The sequence below is a fragment of the Pongo pygmaeus genome, chromosome 12 (genome assembly GCF_028885625.2).
Source record: "Pongo pygmaeus isolate AG05252 chromosome 12, NHGRI_mPonPyg2-v2.0_pri, whole genome shotgun sequence".
NCBI lineage: Eukaryota > Metazoa > Chordata > Mammalia > Primates > Hominidae > Pongo > Pongo pygmaeus.
Window position 1 is genome coordinate 131,801,567 of NC_072385.2, and position 22,070 is coordinate 131,823,636.

General features: G+C 38.8%; 1 protein-coding gene across 12 annotated transcripts in view; it reads left to right on the top strand.

Moving 5' to 3' along the window:
• Positions 1-7,778: 7,778 nt before the first annotated feature.
• MYT1L (myelin transcription factor 1 like) overlaps positions 7,779-22,070 on the top strand; it is a 545,798-nt gene continuing 531,506 nt past the window's right edge. For 4 of the 12 annotated variants that reach the window (XM_054475542.2, XM_054475556.2, XM_063649009.1 and 1 more), the window contains exon 1: positions 7,779-8,118. The gene's annotated coding sequence lies outside the window, so the exon portion shown is untranslated. The other 8 variants (XM_054475548.2, XM_054475553.2, XM_063649011.1 and 5 more) reach the window with 6 other exon arrangements.

Consider the following 22,070-nt stretch of genomic DNA (forward strand, 5'->3'; position numbering starts at 1 on the left):
AGCCAGGAGTGGAAGGCAAAGCTTCTTGCCCTTCTGTTGAGAAACATAACCTGGCCATTCCCTAAACAATCAGATTGCAGTAGCTTTATAAGGTGCAGACCCCTATATTTTTGTTGAATTCACTTTCTGATCTCTAGTAGGTCTCTATTTTGTCAAGAAATGTAGCGTGAATACCGGCCCCTCTTCTCCAGGTTCTTGCAGTGTTCCGTCATTGCTGTAGTGGGGCCACCCTTATGTCCTCTGGGCAGAGAGAAATTGTATTTTCTGCAAAGATAAAGAATTAATATAACCTAGGATAAGACAGTGAAGATGTGCTGTTGTTCCTAAAATAGAAAGAAATACTAATCTTGGTCTTATCTTTTCATTGGGATAACATCCATTTCCATGTGGTTGGAGCTATGAGGATTTGCTGGAGTAGAGAAGCTACATTTGGAACTTCGTCCTCTATCAGCTCACCACGGTTCTCCAGAATCCCATCTTCTGTGCTGGCCCCACCAATGAATGAAAGAAGACCAGCGTGCCTGCCGTTATCACCACTGGCAACTTTACAGCTATCATTTCCCCAGCAATGTCACAGTACTTGTTACATATGTAACAAACCTGCACGTTGTGCACATGTACCCTAAAACTTAAAGTATAATAATAATAAAATTATTATTTCGATTTACTATTTTGATAGTCCATTTATTAGGGATCCAGGGAGGGGATTCTGCTGGCTATTGAAAATATCTTTTTTTTTATTATTATACTCTAAGTTTTAGGGTACATGTGCACAACGTGCAGGTTTGTTACATATGTATACATGTGCCATGTTGGTGTGCTGCACCCATTAACTCGTCATTTAACATTAGGTATATCTCCTAATGCTATCCCTCTCCCCTCCCCCCACCCCACAACAAGCCCCGGTGTGTGATGTTCCCCTTCCTGTGTCCATGTGTTCTCATTGTTCAATTCCCACCTATGAGTGAGAACATGCAGTGTTTGGTTTTTTGTCCTTGCGATAGTTTGCTGAGAATGATGGTTTCCACCTTCATTCATGTCCCTACAAAGGACATGAACTCATCATTTTTTATGGCTGCATAGTATTCCACGGTGTATATGTGCCACGTTTTCTTAATCCAGTCTATCATTGTATGTCACTTAGTCTGGAGTGCAGTGGCACGATCATAGCTCCCTGCAGCCTTGAACTCTTGGGCTCCAGTGATACACCTATCTCAGCCTCCTGAGTAGCTAGGACTATATGTGGGCACCACTACACCCAGCTTATTGAATATATGGCTTTCATCTCTGCTCATAGGAATTTTGGGGAAATGCAGGGAGGGTTTAAGGCCCCACTGAGCGTGCATCACCAGCCTCGCTCCCTGTACATCTTTCTCAAGTGGACCACTTGGTATTCTGGGTTCCCAGAAGTTAAGGCAAGCCAAAGTCCAAGGAAGCCCATGAGTTAGGGGCATTTCTCTTCTCAAATACAGAATTACTCTGACAAACGGCTGTAGGGCCATCTGGGAAAGGACATTTATGTTCACAATGTTACTGCGAGATCTTTCTTTAAAGGCTTCTCTTCATTCTAGATATCCTGAGTCTAGAAGCCAACTTATTTCCGAGATTGGGTGAGGATCCTCAAATCTTTATGGTAGGACTCAGGTGCTACACCTGTGCACAGATACCAAATTTCTTCAGTTCCGTAAATCAAGTAGGAACTTTGTAGACCACCCATCTATTTCAGCAAATTATTCCATACGGTCAGGGCTGGCCATTTAATTGGTTTTCTACCATGTACCATGAGCTGACAAATTCCTGTCTTATGAGATGTTTTCTACCAGGAAAGATAACAAAACTGCTATTTCTCAGAGATTGAGTTGCCTGCATTCTTAGTACACATATGTGCCTCATTTGGTGTACTTAGTTACAAGTAAATATTCTGACTGAATTAAGCACAAAAATCAGATCTACTAGGTTGGTTGAAATCTCAAACTTGGAGATTAGCGCATTAGTGATAATACCTAAAAGTATATAGCACAGCTGGTTTTCTCAGGATGCTGCTACAACCACCATAAACCCCACACACTGCCACTCTTTCTCAATTATACTGCACAACCGCCATTGCTGCAGGAGAATCTTTAAGCAATATGGTTTCCTGTGGGATCAACACACAATTCAAAATCTAAATTGGGCATGTCATAATGGTGAATTGTAGGCCATGTGTCCATATTTTTGCTGAAAGAGAAGTTGGAAAAATAAATAGCTTGTTATTTTAGTATCTAGAGTGAGAGGCAGTCCCTACCTACTAAGAAGGCTCAAATATTGGGGAGGGTTGGGATGTAGGAAGGAGATTCCAATGCTGGAAATTCAGAAAGAGTGAAACATTTACTACAGTGTAGACCAGGCTGTACATCTTTCTCCTTTTATTGAACTCCATCGTCTTCTCCGCCTCCATGTTTTTTTCTAGATTCTCTTTTCTGAATGATTTTTAGCACCAAAACTCTTCTAAATGAGCAAGATAATTATTACTGTTTTCAGTACAGTGAAGAAAAATATAATTTTGAATAAAGTAAGTGGTCTTTTTTTTTAACTTCAGAGGTGAGACCCATAAGCTAATTATAAAAATCAATAAAAATACTCATATTAAGAACCTGATTTAGACCAGCACTATTCCTGTGTACTCATAAGCTAAAAGGCATAAGTCCCTTTCTTCAAGTAGCTTGAATCATTGCAGATACTAACCTGATAGCATAAAGAAATAAAATGCAATATAAAAACCCCAGATGCAAAATAGTTCAGAGACTAGGTCTCAAGGGTGTACAGGTAATGTGGAAAGTTTTGTTGGAATATGGGTATTTGTGAATTTATTGGGCCACTGAGGGTGAAATGAAAGGTATTTACTTTCATAAAATTTCAGATGTTTTATAAAATTATAGACTTTGAGTAGAATAAATACCTTCTATAGATTATCTTAGTTTGCTGGTTATAATAATCTAAACCAGCAGTCCCCAACCTTTTTGGCACCAGGGACTGGTTTCATTCGTGGAAAACAATTTTTCCACAGAACGTGTTGGGGTGGGGAGGTGTTTCACCTCAGATCATCAGGCATTAGTTAGATTTTCATAAGGAGCACACAACCTAGATCCCTCACACACACAGTTCATGATAGGGTTCACACCCTCATGAGAATCTGATGTCGCCACTGACTTGATGGAGCTCAGGCAATAATGCTCACCTCCCCACCATTCACCTCCTGCTGTGCGGCCCGGTCCCTAAAAGACATGGACTGGGGTTGGGCACCCCTTACCTACACCTTAAATTCTCAATGCTCTTTTAGATCTCAGAATTATATTTCATATTTATATCTATATATTTTGCCAATAAATAACCAGTTCTATAAAATCAGGCCAAGTGATCTGAATACAGATGTTCTCAACTCTACCTGCTCCAGACTCCCCTAATACGGGTTTATATTGAATAGAATGGTCAGCCCGGGATAGCTGCAGAAATAATGCATGAGCTCTGAGGTTCATGGTCTACCCTTTGTGGTCCAGTCCTTTCACCGAGATTACACAACCAAATTCTATCTGGCCACAACTATTCTTGATACCTCAGCTCTTCTTCATGATATGTCTCCTAAATTTCTTTCTCATTATTCTATTTAGCAAATTAGCCACCTATACCTTGTTTCTTTTATCTATTTGCTGTTGAGTCACTCTATAGATGTTTTGATTAGTTGAAGCTAATTCCCTGTAATGAAAATGGGTTCCCCATCCTTATCATTGATAAATTAATAAACCACCCCCTCTCTGATATATACCTAACTTGGATAGTTGTTTCCCAATACAGTGGGGGAGGGCTATGTTAGTGCCTGATTTTGCATAGTGTACACTCTGATATAGTAATATCTGGATTCTAGGTTTTACCAATTTACTACTCAACTCTAGCAATTCTATGCTGTTTGCTCCAGACCTAAATTAATCTCAGACTCCCTTTAGATGTCACAGCTCTCCATCACTGGTGCAGACATAATTCTGAAGCAAAGGTCATGAAGTCATCATCATGCTTTCCATGAAGGTCTAGTTCCCGGCTCCTCACCTGGTGTGCAACATGGCACCTGAAGAAACGTGACGGCTCCTTTCTATTTCTGGTCTCATGTTGAGACCAGAGTCCAGAGAACAGAAAGGAAAGAGATTGCACTTTCTATACTATGAGAGATCAATCTATCGTTTGTTAAAGTGATCAAAATATGTATCCTACAGTTGGAAATACATCATAGGTTATAACTTGTGTGTATTTCCACACATAAAATTATCTGGACTTTTTTTCTTTGTACTAAATTGGAGGACATACCCATTAGAAGTGGCAATATGTTCCAATTTCTTTTCTCTTACAAATAAATAAATACATACAAAAATAAACAAAATTAATGACATATGTATTTACTAATACCAAGGGCTTTAACATGTGGAATAAACTAATACATGAAGTACAAAATATATTAGAAATAATTTAAGGAGGCATGTGACAGATACTTAGAGACAAAACATTTGGTTATACGGTTTAATCACAAACTACAGATTTTTAATCTAAATGATCATTTGAGTATTCCTCAGTTCTTCTACATCCTGAAGGATTTTATGGTACCTTACTGCAGAGTACTCAATATCATTTTTGAAGAAATCATACTGTATCAAGTGAGCTACAATGTAACTGCAAAATGCAGACTGCAGTGTTGCTCTGCTGTGGCTTCATGATTCATTCATTTTTCCTCTTCTCTTAAGCCATTTGAGGGCTGGTATCTCGGCTCTAAAAGCCATGCAGGGAATGGGTGGAAAGAATACAAATGCTTCACTGGAGCCAGATTCAGGCTGGGGCAGTTGTTGTCAACACGACGAGGTTGAATGAAATGCAGTGACAGTGTGGTAAGGGAAGACGTGTTCTTTAATGCTGTTGGGTCCAGGGATGCCTTACCTTAAGGGTAAAACATTAGACACTATGCTTATCAACACAGCAGCCTGTCATTGCAGTGAGTTACACCTACAGCTTAAGGTAACCAGAGCTGTTGAAACAGTACTGTGCCCGTGCGTGTGTGTGCAGGTGCCACGTATCAAATACACATTGTGTTTCCATAGACATGCACAAATGTGTCTAAGAAACGCATATACATGTATAAATCTGTGATTTAAAATATTGTGTCAGTATTATTTACAGATTTCTTCCTTCTTAATGTAAGATGAGGTATGTGGGGATGAATTTTAACTAAGAAAACCGAATTTATTATTAACACAACTATGATAAACTCATAGGGAATGATTACATGAATATGTGTGTATGTATGTGTGTGTACATACATATATATTCATTTAATTTGAACTTTATTTTTTTAAGTACATTTGGGATTATTTTGAAGTAATAATATAATGTATATTTAAATGCCTAAATAATACCCAGGAGGTCACGATTTGACCTAAAAACTCACATTTGCATGGGAATTTTATTGTGCTTACTTTTTTTTTAGAGGAATGCTTTGTCCTTTACTAAATGGACAGATACTCCCACTGTACTGCAGTTCCAGTTCTATAATCATTTGGGAGGCGCTCTTTACTCCACGGTGACCACAACACGGAGAGCTGTCCTTACCCACATGCTGCTTGCCTGGGGAGCTCAGGATCAGTGTCTTACACACAGAAGGATATATGCTCCCATTTTTTTTCCGCCGACTGTAAATGACTCCTATTCTTTGCTCCACAGAACATCCGATGTGGTGCCCAATCAGCTGAAAAAGCTGCACAGACGTCATTAGTTCCGTGTGTGTGTGTGTGCGTGTGTGTGTGTGAAACAGAGAAAGAGAGAGAGGAGACTGCAGCTGCCTTGCCGCGTGCCGAGTGGAGTCTCCATTAGGGCAGCGCTATTGATTTCTGATTCACACTGCAGCAACAGGGCTAGAGTGCAGAAGAAAAAAAAATCACGTCTCAGAAATAGGAAATACAAAGACATAAATAAGTAGATAGATAGTTTTATACAAAAATCAAGCATCTGTTACCAAAGGAAACCAAAAGTGACAATTTAGCAAAATTTAAAGACTGTTTATAACATAGAATAAGATGTATAGGAGAAGTAGAGTAAAATGAGTTTAGAAAAATTATTCGTTCTAATTTTTCAACAATTTTTTTTGAGAGGTGATAATGGTCTAATTTCCAGAATGCCTTGAAAAACCCTGGAATACTCAGCAGAGATGCTGCAAAGTAAAGCTTATTTGAGGGCAATCTTGAAGCTATGCCTGAGAATTTTAAACAACAAAATATCCAAGATTTATTTTTTCAATTGTGTTCGATTATTTTATTAGCTAGTAGCTTTCTCTATTTTAATTCTCTGTGTTGCATAATATCTAGGATACAGTAACAGGCTGGTTGCAAATGCTCGAAACAGAAATAGGTTTCTTCATAGGCTGTGTTTCAGCATGTCCAACTGTGAGCCTGTGAAGCACAGCATCGGAGTTCTCTCGAGGTCTGTTGCCTCAGATTTGGTTAGAAATTATTAAATCTGGAGTGTAAAAACCTTGTCTGGGCCTTTTAGGCAGCTTGATTTTAAAACTAGCCCTTCTGCCCCAAGACTTTTCAACCGCCCCCCACCCTGTCCCAAAAGAAAAGCTGAAGTAAGTTCAGTGTTAAAATAATGGTGCTGTCAGGCAGGCAGTCTGCATGTGAGCAGCAGAAAATTAGAAGAATAGAACCATCCATTCTTGTTTCCCCCCACGACACGCACGCACACATACATGCACACACCACACACACACACACACACACACACACACACACACACGACAACACCAGTCAGTAAAGGGGAAAAAGGGTGATACCTTTTTAAAAAATGAAAGGCAGTAAGCCATTATTAGCAAGAGCTATATTGAGCATGCTTGCCAGACAAGCAGCAAAGCTGAGCTCCAGTTCCGCCCAGACATGTGCCTTGCCATTTTCATTTTAATCAGCCTGCTCAGGATGGCTGCTGATTCATTTTGCAGGATGTCCCCCCGGGAGCCAAGGTGGAAGCCTGAGGCGAGCTGCTATTGCATCAATGCAGCACATCAGAGTGAGAGCGCGGAGGCAGAGGGAGGAGAGAAAGCCTTCAGCACCACATCCCGATTTCAATATGGCTAGTTAGAAGGTCCTGCATGAAACCGAGTCTATTGCAGAAAACATAATGACAGGAAAAGAAAAGAAAAAAGTCACATTGTCATTTCATTATCCAACTATTCTCTCCCCCAACCCCTTCCTGCCACCAACACACACACACACACACACACACACGTACACATTTTACAGTGACCATGAAAGATTTCAAGCCACTCTGTGGAAGTGTGTGTGTGTGTGTGTGTGTGTGTGTGTGTGTGTGTACTATTTACCTGGTAACTAGCTGGGGTGGTATACCTGATTTAGCTGGAGACTTTGATTTGTAGGACTGACAACCTTATTATGCAGTGAGTTTATTATTGATATTATTCTGCTCTCGGTTGCCATGGCCACCTTGTGAGAGACATTCAATTTTCTCTCTTCCATCATCATTATCTATGAGGCCATCTGTTGTGGAAAATGAATTCAGCCTCATTTGCATGACTGATAAGCAATTTTTTTTTTATCTATTTAACAGAAGGTCATATGCCGGGGATTTGGAGCTTGTGAAAAAAAATGTGGAAAAAAAAAAAAAGCCTAGGAGAGGATGAGTGGGAGCGTGTGCATGGGGGTGTGTGGAAGTCAAACAGATCCCTGAGGCCTGCGAGCCTATCGCGCTGCATTTGTCATTCCTGCCCGGGCGACATTTTTTTTTCCCTAAGCTACTGCACACTAAACAGTGAGAGAGCTTTTCCCTGCAGTCTTCTTGAAGCCCCCCTGGTTTTTTGCTCATTGTTGGTGGGTGCATTTTAATTTTTTCATTCCTTGGACTATGGGTTATGATATCCATATTCACTGAAGACAAAAAGCCACCTTTTCTGCGTCTCGGTGGCATGCCATGTCTCATCATCCTTTCAAACTTGTGGTGGAACAGGGTTTTCTTCCCTGTCTGTGTATTTTGAGCCAGCACAGTTACCAAAATTGAACTTGTCTTTCGCTTGTGAGCGGTTGTGGTCATTGTGAGGTACGTGATGTTCGTTAGGTTAATTTTTGGGGGAACTTAGTGAGCAGGATGTGTTTTACCGTAGCTCAAGGGCTGAGGCTGCTATTCCATTGTCTGCTCCTTTTTAAAGTTATTTTTATAGCATGGCTGGTAGCTGAAATGTTCCTGGACTGGAGGCTTTGTAATCCACAAAAAATCTGTCTTTAAACTAAAATGGGTATTAGGTTGCATGACTTAACTGTGATGTTGTTTATTAAGAAAAAAAGAAACAAAAACAAAACGCGGTGTATGTATGGTGCTTGGAGGATAAGAGGATACTGAAACAAAAACTTCCCAGAGACTTTACTGGATTACTTTACATTACAAATGAAGCACATCATTTTATGCAAAGGCAATTAAAATGTTAGATATTTTGGATGAATTTACCTAATGGTAAGAAGAAAGTTGATTTATATTGTTGAAGTGGAGAAACTCAAATAAAGATTTTTAAATTTAACTTAAATGTTTGAAGTTCATAATAGTGAAACAAAATGTTATTTATAACAGAAATGTGTCTTTTTGTAACACCTAAATTAATAAACTAAAAGTTTAAACTCTACACTTTAGTTTTAAGATAGATCTGAATAAAGCAAAAATATATATGTAAATATTTATATGAAAATTAGCTATATAAAATATAGAGAACAGATTTTGAATTTAGTATTAACCATGACAATTTCTTGTACCATCAAAGCTATATAAGCTAAATAATTTCTAAGTTACTTAGAGTAAAAACATTTTATATAAGAGCCTTTTTGTTCAAATGTTTATATTTTCTACTAAACAAAATTAACATCATAGACCAAAGCATCCCAAAACCACCCTTACAGGCATATGAGGGTCTAGAAAGACCTAATTGTTCAACTTCATTAAGTGTCATGTAGCTTTAAAAATAATAAAGTCATGTCTCCCATACAGATAAAAATGTAATTATTTTAAAAAGAAAAGTGTTTTATACAATATTCCTTTTCAAAAAAAAACAGCATTGCATTCCTATAAGTTTTCACCTCTCAAGAACTTTGAATCCCAAGAGTTGATTGTAAGTTATAAATGCTACCAAAAGAAACATTCCAGAAAAAAAGGAAGTTTGTTTTTTCTGATTGACCTAAAAGAACATGTATGATTCTATCACCTCAAATGCAGTAAGTCAATTGCTTAAAAGTCTCCTTAAAGTTATACTTGAGTGATAAATTTTCTTTATTAACTAACATAGACCACTACTGATGTGTGTGTGTGATGGTACTTTACTTGATTGCACTTTGAAAACTCTTACCATACTATCATACACTTTTCATAAGCAATAACAGTTGTTATATAATCCTTCTGCTTTTAATCAGCCATATTTCTTTATATTTTAGCTTGATTTTTCAGAGAAATAAGTTTACTTTAAATATTAATTGTGAATTTAAAGAATTTAAAACAATAAAATTCTGATAGATTATGAAGATTATTTAAAGTGACATCAGCTTTCTCAGAGGACTATAAGAATCAGTAATATGAGATCTGGATCTATATTATAATATGAAGGATTATGTTTTTGCCTTTTGATCTGTACATATAGTCTTCAGATTTGTGAATCAAAATTGTCAACATCTAAAAAAACCTATGAGATAGCACAATTGATTTTTCTCTCCTCCCCACCCCCACCCCCAAAAAGTTAATTACCAATCTTGGTTGGATTCTTCCTTGCCTCCCTGACATTTGACTGCTGCTAATTCACTGATTAATCTCATTAATGTGATTATAGTAGGATTTAGAGTTGGCTGCCATTGTTCTGTAGACAGTGCTATTCAGGCTGAGCACTTGCCACCTCATTCAGTTTTGCTGTGATTTTTCAAAGGCTGGTGGAGTGAGCTATTGTGAGCAGGCTTCTGTGCCTTCCCTTTCAGCACCAGGAGCTGTCCGCAGCTGATAGCGATTGCATTCAACAGTGACTAACTTCCTCCTAGTTTATTGGCAATGTGAAAATGGCTCACTTTCATCACCTTAATGATTGTGCTAGTTGAGGTAGAAGTAGGAGAAGACTTCATGGTCACATTTGGATATTTTGAAGATGGTGGCAGCAAAGATATCTATGCTTGAAGATTTTTATTTAGTAAAGACTTTGCATCTGCCATTATACACATATTTTACTCTATTTCCAAATATTCAAACATATCAATATGTTAAAAATTACTTGTATATATGTGTAGTTGTGGGTTGGAAAATTGTAAACATTATTACTTTTCAACTGGAAAATTTTATCCAAATACATGTAATTATTAATAAAATTCATCTTTGAAAAGATGCACCAGGACTATCTGGTGTCACAGTAAGGCAGAAAGTATGCATGTCACACAAATTTCAACTTCTCTTGAGTTCAACTTGCATCCAACAGCAGAACTTATGCCAATTTCACAAATTTGTGTTAGAAGCTGAGATCAAGGTAAAGGGCTAATAATTTGTGGCCACATATGAGTGGTGTACAAAAATTCTTAAAGGAATATGAGTACATAGTCTTCTTCAGGGTTATAAAGGCTGTCAAAGCATGACCTTAGGACTATGCGGATAGTTTCAGAGAATGAGACTTCTTTAATATGCTGTTTTCACTGTCCCTGTTATGTTTTTCACCTAATTTATTTATTTATTTTTTACTCTCTTGAAAATGTTTCTATTTTGTACCTTACTCTTTAATATACCCAATTATTTCACTGTCTGATGTTTTCTGTCTGCTTTCTGTGTCAGTGTTTAATAGATTAGGGAAAAGAAATAAGTGATTATGCAATTTCAAAGATTTGTAAAGTTTTTCTATTTGTTACAATTATACTTAAAATTAAAAATATTGAGTTAATAATCTGATTATTTGTTCAGCTGCTTTTATAAATACTTTACATGTATAATTTTTAAAAGCCAATTACTTCTCTGTGAAAAATTAATTTGTCAAGTAAATAATGTTTTCAAAGTCACATGCATAAACTAGATTTCCAACTCTACCTGTAAGCCAATTTAATTTGAGGGAGAGATATTATTTTAGAAATACATAATATACAACCTGAAAGACTTTGTTTACTTGTTATATATTTTAGTGGATACATTTTAACTTCAAACAACTTAAAGGTTTATTTACCCTTAAATATTTTATATTAAAAAAAACGCCTCAGTGGAATTAGAGGGACTAGTCAGATGCTGTTCGATAACGACCACTCTGCCCTGCACTTATAGTTTGGTCTGGCTGGGTGTCCCTTTTAGACCAGGGCTATAATTTTCAATCAATAACCAGTGTTTCCAATGCATGTTGTCCTTTGCCAGGAAGTCTACCTTGATGCAAAGTCTCACCAGAACTCTGTTCAGGAGGCAAATGAATGGTAGACTCAGAAAGAGAGATCTACAGTTTTGCTAAATTTTTATAATCAAATTACTCCATAGCATAATTTGATCGCAATGATAGTATGCATTTTCCTATTTTCAAGTTTTTAAGAGTTCTTTTTTTGAATATCTTCTTTTTTATTTGAAAAGTTGTGTAGTATTCTTTAGAAAGGAGTAACTGAGGATAAACTTGAACAAAAACTTGCAAATAACATATTTTTCACCAAGCTAAGTTTCATCATACTGTATTCTGTACCACAACACAACACCTGACATTGATCTGCATTTCTTCCAAACTAAACTGAAAACAAAAGATACCACAAACTTGAAGAAGAAAATAGATGTAGGTTTGTGTTTGTGTGTGTGTGGTTGAGGGCAATGTTATATCTACATATGGTTGCTGGTATGAAAAAGATATTTTAAATTGGCATACCACCCCCATATTTAAAATATTGCCTATAGTGACCATAACTCATATGAAATAATACAAATATTCTACTTTTATAGTATTTTATTGTACGATTTTTTCTGATATTAGATTATTTAAAGGCAACAGCTATCCATTTTTTCCATCAGTAGGCTATTTCAATGCAATGTGGTTCAGTTTGTAATATCTTTGTGTCTTGTCTCTTCTCTTTCTTTCCACTTTCCTTTCTGTCTCTTCTGCCCTCTCTCTCTTTAACTTGGTCCCCGTTTGTCTGTTTTGCCACCCTCTCTTCTCTCTGTGTTTCTTTCACACCTGCATTGTTCAAGCATACACAATGATTTTTCTATGCATGTTTCCACAATGGAAGTGTTTTTGGCTTTGACATCATAATGAGTCCTCAGGGTATCTGTAGAAGCAATCAGAGATGGCAGAGAAAATGTAAGCCAGGTGTTATAAAACTAGAAAGAATGCATGAATGCTTATTTATTAGATAGAGAAAGAGTGATAAGCATTGCTGTATTAGGCTGTTCTGCTAGGAAAATTTTCCTACCATATACCTCTTTTAAAATAATCTCTGCTCCCCACGTGGTGATTATTGGAAAAGTTGGGGGGGGGGGATATTTTAGTCTCAGTGTAAGAAGTATTGTGTTGTGAGGAGATGGAATGGTACAGGACATTCTCTTAAAGCTTTCCTTGCTTTCAGACTGCAGTGGTGTCTAGCAGGGCTCGATGGGAAGGGAATTGAAGCCTCTATAGTAACCAGTAAGTCTGGTCCCAACACATCAGGGAAGAGCTCTGCCTTCAGAGGAATTACCTCTGAGAGCTGGGAGAGGGTGTTCCTGGTAACTTGGGGCTTCTCTGCCAGTCTCCCCACGGAAACCACAGTCAGAGCTGTGCTCTGTGGAAAGCCTGCAGTGGCTGCTCCCTCATGCTGTTCTGCTCTCGACTCTCACTCACTGTGGATAGTGGGCTGGTGGAGTGCAGGCACCAGAGGGTAGGGGTGAATGGAATGGAAATACAGAGGGAACTGTGACCAGCACGTGCGATGGTCTCTCCACGGCAGACAGAGCCCTGCGTGGGTGAGAAGCAGACTGCGGAACAGGATTTGGCTTGATGGCCACCAGCTCTTCCACAGAAAGGTACCTCTTTCCTTTTATTGTAAAGGTTACATAGGAATTTTTTTTTTTAATTTGCCTGGTGGTTGCAGCTCCCCGTTCTTCTCTTAAGTACTTCAAAAATAGTTGTTTCTCCACCTGCCTGCCTATCTCCAGCTCTCATTTGATTGCATACACAACACTTCCTAAAGTCTCTTGGTTTGGCGTGTGAACACGCCAACAATGGACCCTCTCTCAAAAGAGCTTATCCTTCAGCGTAATGCCATTGTGGGCACCGCTATGTCTGCATGCTGCCCGGAGTTGTTGTTAAACATGAGTCTGTGTATTCAAGGCTAGTTTCCAGGGGCGAGGGTGGGAGGTGCTAAAGTAGCCTTTATGATTTAATGTAGCCTTTCATAGCGGTGAGTGTTATAGAAGAGAGGTTTGCAGAGTGAAACGGTATAGTCACCACCAGAGTAAAACATCTATGGCTTGACTCAAGAAGCCATTTATAAAATCAGCACTTTTTTAAGCCAGAAAAAAATGCTAATGAACATCAGGTATCTATGTTCACTTAGTTATTTTAAAAACCTTATTAGGTCTTGTCTTTTCAAAGAAAACTTTTTCTATATTTTTTTCTTCAAAAAATAATAAAAGGTGAAAAATGTTTTAACTTTCTTAGACAAATACTTTCATATCTTTTGTTTTGAAAGAAAATGATACAAGAAGCTCATACTGAAACAGAATAATATAGTGAGGTTGGCAACCCGAAAAAGATTTTAAGAATCAGTTAGAGTTAACTCTTGTGTCACCATTCTTTTATTTTAAGAAGTGACAGGTTTTGGAACCTCTTTTTGTTTTGCTTGGATGTTAACCAGCAATGTCATCTAAAATACTGTAGGTTCAGCTCACTTCTGTGAGGTTTCTTTGGCCACAGCATGAATTTACCATAACATCAATGATAGGGGAGATATTTTTAGATATATTGCCTAGCTGGTAGCTGCTAACAGCCTGACTCCGGTATTTACAGTTCTCATCTATTACATTAAATACAGCACTGCTCATGATACACATTCTGCTCTAGAGATTTAGGGGCCTGTGGGTACAAGGCAAGCAGCATACAGCACACATCTCCACTCGTGTCTGACTCTGTTGCAAGCTCGATACACAGGAAGGTTAGAAATTACTGGTTTAATGCACAGCTGTAGCTTGAAAATTATCTAGATCAGCAGTGAAGTTCCCTCCCACCTTAGGATTTGGGGAAGTGGATATGTTTTGTGTTGCTTCAAGGAGGCAGCCTGAGACAGGGTAAGTCAGCAGGATGCTTCCGAGGCTCTTCTGCTGCAGCGATGTGGTCTCTAAGGGAGCCTGAGCCTGATGCATGCAGCACAGGCGGGACTCGCAGCCCGGCGCTGTCTGTCTGCTGCCTTTTGATGGAGGCTGCACTTCACCCTCCCGGCAGAGCGCTGTACGCATGCCCGTCTTCCCTGTCGTTTAGTGGTGTCAACTTATTAATTTCCATCTTCGACTTCAGGCCTGTTAGTTTCCTGTCTGAAAGCATTATTACTTTTGTCCATGTGGCAAAATAATTAGCATACAGATGAGAAGTGGCCCCTTGCCTGGGCGCCGGTAGAGAGAGAAGATGTGCAGTGGAAAGTTGATTGGATGAATGGAGAACAAATGGTGGGCGTTCAAAAGCATTAGAAGAGTTTTGTAGTCGTGGAGCAGGTTGGAGAATTTTCTGGGTGAGTCCCTAAGATGGAAGGCAGGGGTGGCTGCCGTGGGAACAACTGCTTGTCAGACGCTGGCTTAGCCGAAGGTGCCAAGTGCGGCTGCAGGCACAGATAATTCATTGGGACGACTTTGTTTTGCAAGTCTTGAGGCTGCTCTTTGATATCCCCTCCAGGTAAATATATCCTGTGCTCCCTGTCTTCTCCAGAGCGTTTGTTCCGCTTCCCAAAGTGGAGCAAAGTTCAACTCCTGATGGTCAGTAACAAAAGAATAGTCATTTGCTGCTGGTTTGGGGTAGCGGCTTGATCCGTCTTCGTGTGCATGTGTCTGAAGTGGAAATTAAGTGTTTAGAGATGACTGTTTTTAGAAACTTACAGCAGCCATTATTCAATGTGTTTAATTAATATTTTCTGAAACCGTGCATCGAGACCAGCAAAATTAGCAAATGTTGTTTCAATTAAAGCCCAGACATAATTAGTTTTGACTAGTATGTATTTTTCCTAGCTGGAAGATGATTTTAGCTAATTTAACCAGCAACTTACTGGAGATTGTGAAAATTGAACTGAAGTTTCTATTGATCTGTAGAATCTACAACTAGGAAATGTAGAAATTAGCACACAGTGATACTCTCAGTTCTTTTCAGAAAAATGGAGATCATTTTTGCAAATCAGTCTTCTGAGTTGAGAAGTAAGAATAAAGAGCCTGCTGGAATCCTAATTTTCTATTGTCATCAGTGACACATTTCTTATATAATTCTGTGACTGTACTATTGCAATATGGGTGTTTTAATATTTAGTTGAATATACTTCCATGGTAGGAATTCACTAATAAATAGTTCTATCCTGTTTTAATAATTCCTATTCTCCCTAAAAGGCAAGGTTTTTCATTTTAACTGACCTAATTATTTCACCTGCTTTTTAGGTAGAACTCAAGTAGAAATTGTTATTCTTTAACTGTCTTTTTATAGATTCCTGAATATTTTAGATCACTTGATTTTATTTTGTTTTTATTTTAAGCTTTTTTTCTAAAGAGTTGCTTTACTTTAACTGCTTTAAACAATAACAGTGAATATTTGACAGAAAATACAACTTTTGGGGGGAGGGGAAAAATTTTCTGTTTAAAAAAATATATCTTTTCAAAAAAGAAAGAGACCACTCTTAATGAATCTAAACCTCAAACACAAGATATTTAAAAACATATTAACCCTTCATGTGAAGCTGCTGAAACTTGCTTTTGATCATTTTCCCTCTCATCCTGCAAGTTTCTTGGTACTCACATGGAGCTTTTTCTGCATAATAGGTAAATTATCTATTGTTTTTTCAATGTGTGTGTGTTTATACACACAGACACATTTCTTTTTCTATTTCATTTTTAAATTTGCTGGTAAACTAGAATGAGGAAAAAATTGAGTTTTTAAAAATTTAACTCAAGCAGTTTTAAATATCAAATTGTTTTCAAGCAGATTCATGAAATCTTACCTAGAGAAAAGTCATAAAGTCATAGTTCCATTATTTTCTCATTGCTACATTTCATTTTAGAGTTGAACCAAGCTTTATATGATTAATATAGCTGCTTTTAGCTTTATGATGGTGGTTTATAACTTTCTTGGGGCAAAATATCAGCACTTACTTTTTAACCTCACCTTGTGCATTTCTATGCAGAGATCCCTGAAAGCCCCTTTTCCACGATGCTCTTTGTGCCTGGCTGCCTTCAAAGGTGGAGCCCAGCTTTTTTTTTTTTTTTTAGGGTCAAAACTGTGTCATATTAGTCTCCACTCCACGGAGCCCCGCGTGCCACTCTCTGTCACATTTGTTCTCAGGCTGTGGAGCAGGCTCGCGGGCAAAGACAATGAAAGGTCCCAGGACTGAAACAGGGTGATGTGCACCTGTCTGAAAAGGTGATTTCTAAGGGAATTTTTCCCTGTTTAGTTGGACTCTAAGGTTGAGTGTCAACTTGGGAAAGAAAAGCAGCCTTTCATGGCAAAATTTTTAATCAATTGATGTGATTCCAAAATATTAGTCCAAAGATGAAGCCCTCTTTGACTTAAGTGCCCTGTGTAGGCAACACTGGTCAGTGTGGGGCGTCTGCTGTCTCAGTGGGCCTGCTCTGCTCCACGAAGCCGTAGAGGGCATTGCTTTGGTGGGGTTTCCACTGATTGTGAAAGAAAAAAAAAACAGGTAAATATTTTTTATTCAAAAGGTTATTTGACTCTATTCCCTTTAAAATCAGTACTGTGGTGTATTTTTACACTCTTAGGAGTACTATAATTCCTGTCTTCCATGATTTTGTGAGTGCGTGCATATGTGTATTTTTTACATGCCAGTGTGAAAATGTGTGTAAGCTGACAACAGCTGAGACATGGGGTTAGTATGTGTGCCATGTAAACCTGCTTTAGATGCATCTGTGCGCTCATTAATATAGTTGAAAGAACTTTAGTACTCAATATTACATACTGACTGCTTTTCACTGAAGTCTGACTGTTTACATAGAACACTCCAATTTCTTTAAAGAAAATTACCTCAAGGATATTGGGCATTTGCTTGAGAAATTTTCAAGTGTGGAATGTCAGGTTTAGGACTCTAAATCAAACAACTCATGAATTAATAATTTATGGGGGTCTTTTTTTTTAGTACATTGACAAAGATTTTCATTATAGGATTTCTAGCTCAAACACTGTTCTGAGTGGTGCCTTCATGCCGTTATCTCAACCTAAATGCATAGTGTGTTTTAATGGCCCTCAACAGAATGGTTTTTCAAAAGTCGGCATCACCTCTCGACTCTAGGGGCTAGCACGCCACTGAACCCTAAAAGCAATGGACCATTCTTAGGGGCTGACTTTAAATTTGGCCCAACCTCCCCTCCCTGGTGCATGTATTCCACCAGCCTGTGCCATCTGAACAGAAGCTGAAAGCACAGAGCATTGTCACCATGAAACAATGCTAGCCAGACTGGTTGTAGAAATAAGCGAGTCTGCAGGGCACCCCATAGAGAGCCATCAAACCGAGTCTGCTCTGGAGCTGTCTGGTAGATTGTGAACATTAGGAAATCAGTGCCGCATCTGCCGGTGGACCCTGTGCTTCTCTGAAACTCCCACCTGCCCTAATGCATCTGGGCAAGAGCTTTTCAGAATCTAGTTTCCTCCAGGATAAATTTAATACGTCTTGAGGGCCAGGCACAAGCAAATTGATTCTATCTCTGCACCAGAAAAACTCATCAACATCTGTAAGAACACAGATTTTCAACAACCCCAGGATTAGGAGATGCTATTTTGTAAAATATATTCCAAGCCTACTCCCTTCATACCTCATGCCAGCATGGCATTTTTTAATTAGGAAGTTGATTAAAAAGGGCATGGTAGACCACGGATGTATGGTCTCCTGGCATCCATCCAGCTGTTTGTTGTCTGGGTCGTGGAAAGCGTTGCTCATCACCAGTTGCAGGAGCGAGGGGGAAATGATTATAAGGGATGGCAAGAATGAAACTGTTCTGCTGTATGTGCTAATGGCAGCTGATTGTGGCTTCCTCTGAACCAGCCTTTCCTACAGATGGACTTGCTGACTTCCTTCATGAGACAGAGACCACTCGTACTTAGAAATAACTTGGAAATTTAGAAACTAGGTGTATTATTCAGTGGTTCTGATTTTTCAGTGATCAATAGGATAAGGCATAATGACTTGTATTTTCTGTATTCAAACCTGTTTTTGGCCTCACATCCTGTAGGCTGGTGTCAATGATGGTAGTTGTTCTAACAGTGTTGTGCTGTTTCTCTTCAAGAGTAACTGGTTTTTGCTTGTCTCCCCCACCCCCCAAGGGAAATTCCTTTCTTTACTGGCTTTTTTTTTTTTTGTAGGACTTAGAGTATATTTCACAGAAATAAAATTTTATGCCTAATTGCAGTGTTCCTATGGCTAATGTGGTGTGAATGAGCACCATGTTACGAATTTAACCCTGTCCATCCCTCTCATCCTGTTATTGTATGAGCACTTTCGCAAGACCAAGCATACTAAAGAAAGTAGGAAAAAGACAGCCATGGATGAGGCTTGACACACTGCCAACACCAAGACCCTCATCCCCAGGGCAGAGGCTCTGGGGCTTTTACACATCACTCTGGGAAGACACTCAGTTCTCAAGATCAGGGGACTATGTCTGCACCCCAGTGGGACTTTCCAGCCGCTGGGGTAGCAGTTCTCCCTTTTGTTCTCCTTCCCTCTGAACCTACTTGCACATATATTAATTATTTTTAGATTCTGCATTTTAAAGTTTTCAGTGACAGACAAGCTGGAGTTAGCAACAATGGTGGGCAGGCAGGGGCTCTCCTCACTGTCCTCTTCTAGAAAGAAAATATCAAAGTCAATGCTGAAGACAAAAGGCGAGACTCCTTAAGGTCAGCACCTCCCTTCCCTCTTAGTGCCGTAACTGAATAATTAATACAATGTGCATATATTGAGTACCTACTATGTGCAGAGCCAAATGAGATAGAACTGAGTAACAAATTTCTGCCCCACAGAAAGTCAGGTAATGTGTGTACTTTTGTGTGTGTGTGTGTGTGTGTGTGTGTGCATATATATATATATATGCATATTTCTGATAAAGGGTAATCATAAATACTTCCAGGTTTACATTTCTTGAATGCATTTTGAAATAGATTAAAGCATTCTAATGACTTAAGAAGAAGAGTTGAGTGAAGCTTGAGGCCCCTTTCATGGGTAATCAGTACTTCAGGAATCCAGGTGACCATTCCAAAACTCAGCACTCAACAGCATGGCATTGTATCACCATATTCTCTATTCAACGGCATGTATGATTTCAGTGTATTGACTTCTTACAAAATCAAGAGTTACACATTGTTGGAAGTTCTGGATAGTTAGCCCTCATCCATCATGGTTTCTAAGTACATGTTCCCTGTCCCCTTCCATTATGCAGAGTTACAATCGCAGCAAGCCTTTGCTTACCTGAGAATACATGAAACAGTAAACAGAATGCTGTTTGGAGGAAGGTGTTGGTAACTGTCAGGGGTCTGTTTTGCAGTTTCTGAGCTGTTGATACCAGAGATCAACAACAGAACATTTTGGATTTGGCATGGTGAAGCCCTAGGTTATTGACTGAGGGCCAACCTTCCAAGCAAACAGGAAGATCCCCTGTGTCATATTCGCTTGTCTCTGCCTTCTCTGTGACATAAGCAGTCCTGCCAAAGTGCAGACAGCTGAAAGGGGAGGCCAACCTGGTTATCCACCGGCTCACCATTGGCTGCAGAAACATCAAAACAAGGAGGAGAGGAGAATTCAAATTAGAAACTGGTCATGTATTTCAGACAATTCCAGTGACTATTTGCCACATTTCCCTTGAGTCAGACCTGATTGCATATACCTGCCTATTTAGAATTAAGAATTTTGCCATTACACCCGGTAAAAGACAAGTTAGGTTAGAATTAGCATTTTATAGTCTCTCAGAGCATGGAAATTTAAGTAGCTCAGGCATCAAAAAGCCACATGTCTTTGCTTAAAAATGGAATTCTGAGATTATATAAAGTGAGAAGGGTTGGTTGATGCTAGGTTCTTGTATATAATAGGAAATAAAATCTTAATAATTTGCTCAGATAAATTTCAGATCAATTTCTTACCCGTCCTTTGTTTAATGTGGCACATTTGGTACTGAATTAACATGTGAAATTTTCCACTGAATTTGTATTCTGAATCTTCCAAGATGTTTTGCAATTCTTTTCATAGTCCTGAGAACAAGAATGGAGATAGTTTTGCTGCCCAAGTGTTTTTTTAGCTAATATGCTGTTCCTGGGATTATATTAGCTCAAAAACAATCCTTTTTCCTAAGAGACCCACACCCATAGTGTCAGCCAAGAAATGATGTATCTGCTCTCCAGGGACAAGTTAACACACCTGTTTACAAATGGGCAAAGCCACCTGTTCATCTAGTTTTAAAGTTAATGATCAAAACAGTATCTGATCCTAGGGGTTAGTAAGAGTGGAAAGGCAAATTTGTGAGACAACAGGTAACATCTCATTTTTATTACCTAACATTTCAATATATGTATATTAAATGTGGAATTAGTTAGAAAATACACTAAGCCTATGATACATATTCCAAATGTTAAATATCAACATTCCAAGGATTAGATGCAGAAGTTGTGTAAGGAGTAGTAGAGTCAATGATAGTGTAAATTTCATGCTTTACATTTTCAAAATCCAACATGTGCAAATTGAATCATGTATTTTAGCCTCAAAGGCATAACTGAAGTGTGAGGCTTGCTGATTGGGCAGTCAGCATTGCAAAAACGGCCTCTATCAATAAAAAATCAGTAAATGATTTTCACACATCTCGTCCTTCCTCCAACAAGATCGAGTCTCTTTCCCTTCCTCCTTTGACTGGGGAGCATGTGGCTTGGGCCCTTATACCACCATGACCTCCAATTTTTTGGCTTACATTAGAGTCCCTCTTGGCACCTGCTCCTAGATTTTTAACTAAGGGCATGGTCAGGAGGATGATTACAAAATCCTTTTACTGATTATTTTGGTCTCTTCCAAGAGTCAGAAAGACTTTACTCTGCCTGGTATGGTTATATCAGCTAGGTTGCACATGTGCTATAAGTTTCTGACTAACTCTCCAAAATATTAAAAATGACCCATAACACAGGGAAACTTTATTTTTCCATTACTCTCCAGCAGGATATTTTTACGTAATATTAAACATTTTTTCATTTTTTATTTTTATTTTTTATCTTTTTTAATTTTCTAAGTGAGATTTTCCACCCATAGTCAACCTAGACAATGACATAAAGTCCCTGTGAAGGAGCCCTGCGTTGGGAAGACCTTCCTCCTAGGTCAGCTCTCCACAGAATTCGAAGATGACTTGAAACAAATGATTGGAGCTTTCTGCCTCTCAGTGTCCTTGTTTAAAGTGAGGGAGTCCCAGTTCTAACGCTTGCTGACTGCGTGTTTGACATCATCACATGGACAGCAATTTCAAAGGCATTGCTGTGTAACAGTGGGCGTCATGCTATCAGCAGGGCCACACCGACGGGCCCCTTGTTTGTCACCATTTTGCAGAGACGTGCAAATGAAAACCCAGCACCAGGAACCTGAGTATTTAGAGTAGGTGCTATTTCTTGATTGATGAGTCTAATCTGGGACTACCAAGGTCAGGCAGGTTGACATGAAATTCATCTCATCAAATGTTTCATGGTCATCCAGAAAAATCACTGGACTGGCTGGGCGTGGTGGCTCACACCTGTAACCTCAGCACTTTGGGAGGCCAAGATGGGTGGATCACGAGGTCAAGAGATCGAGGCCATCCTGGCTAACACGGTTAAACTCCGTCTCTAC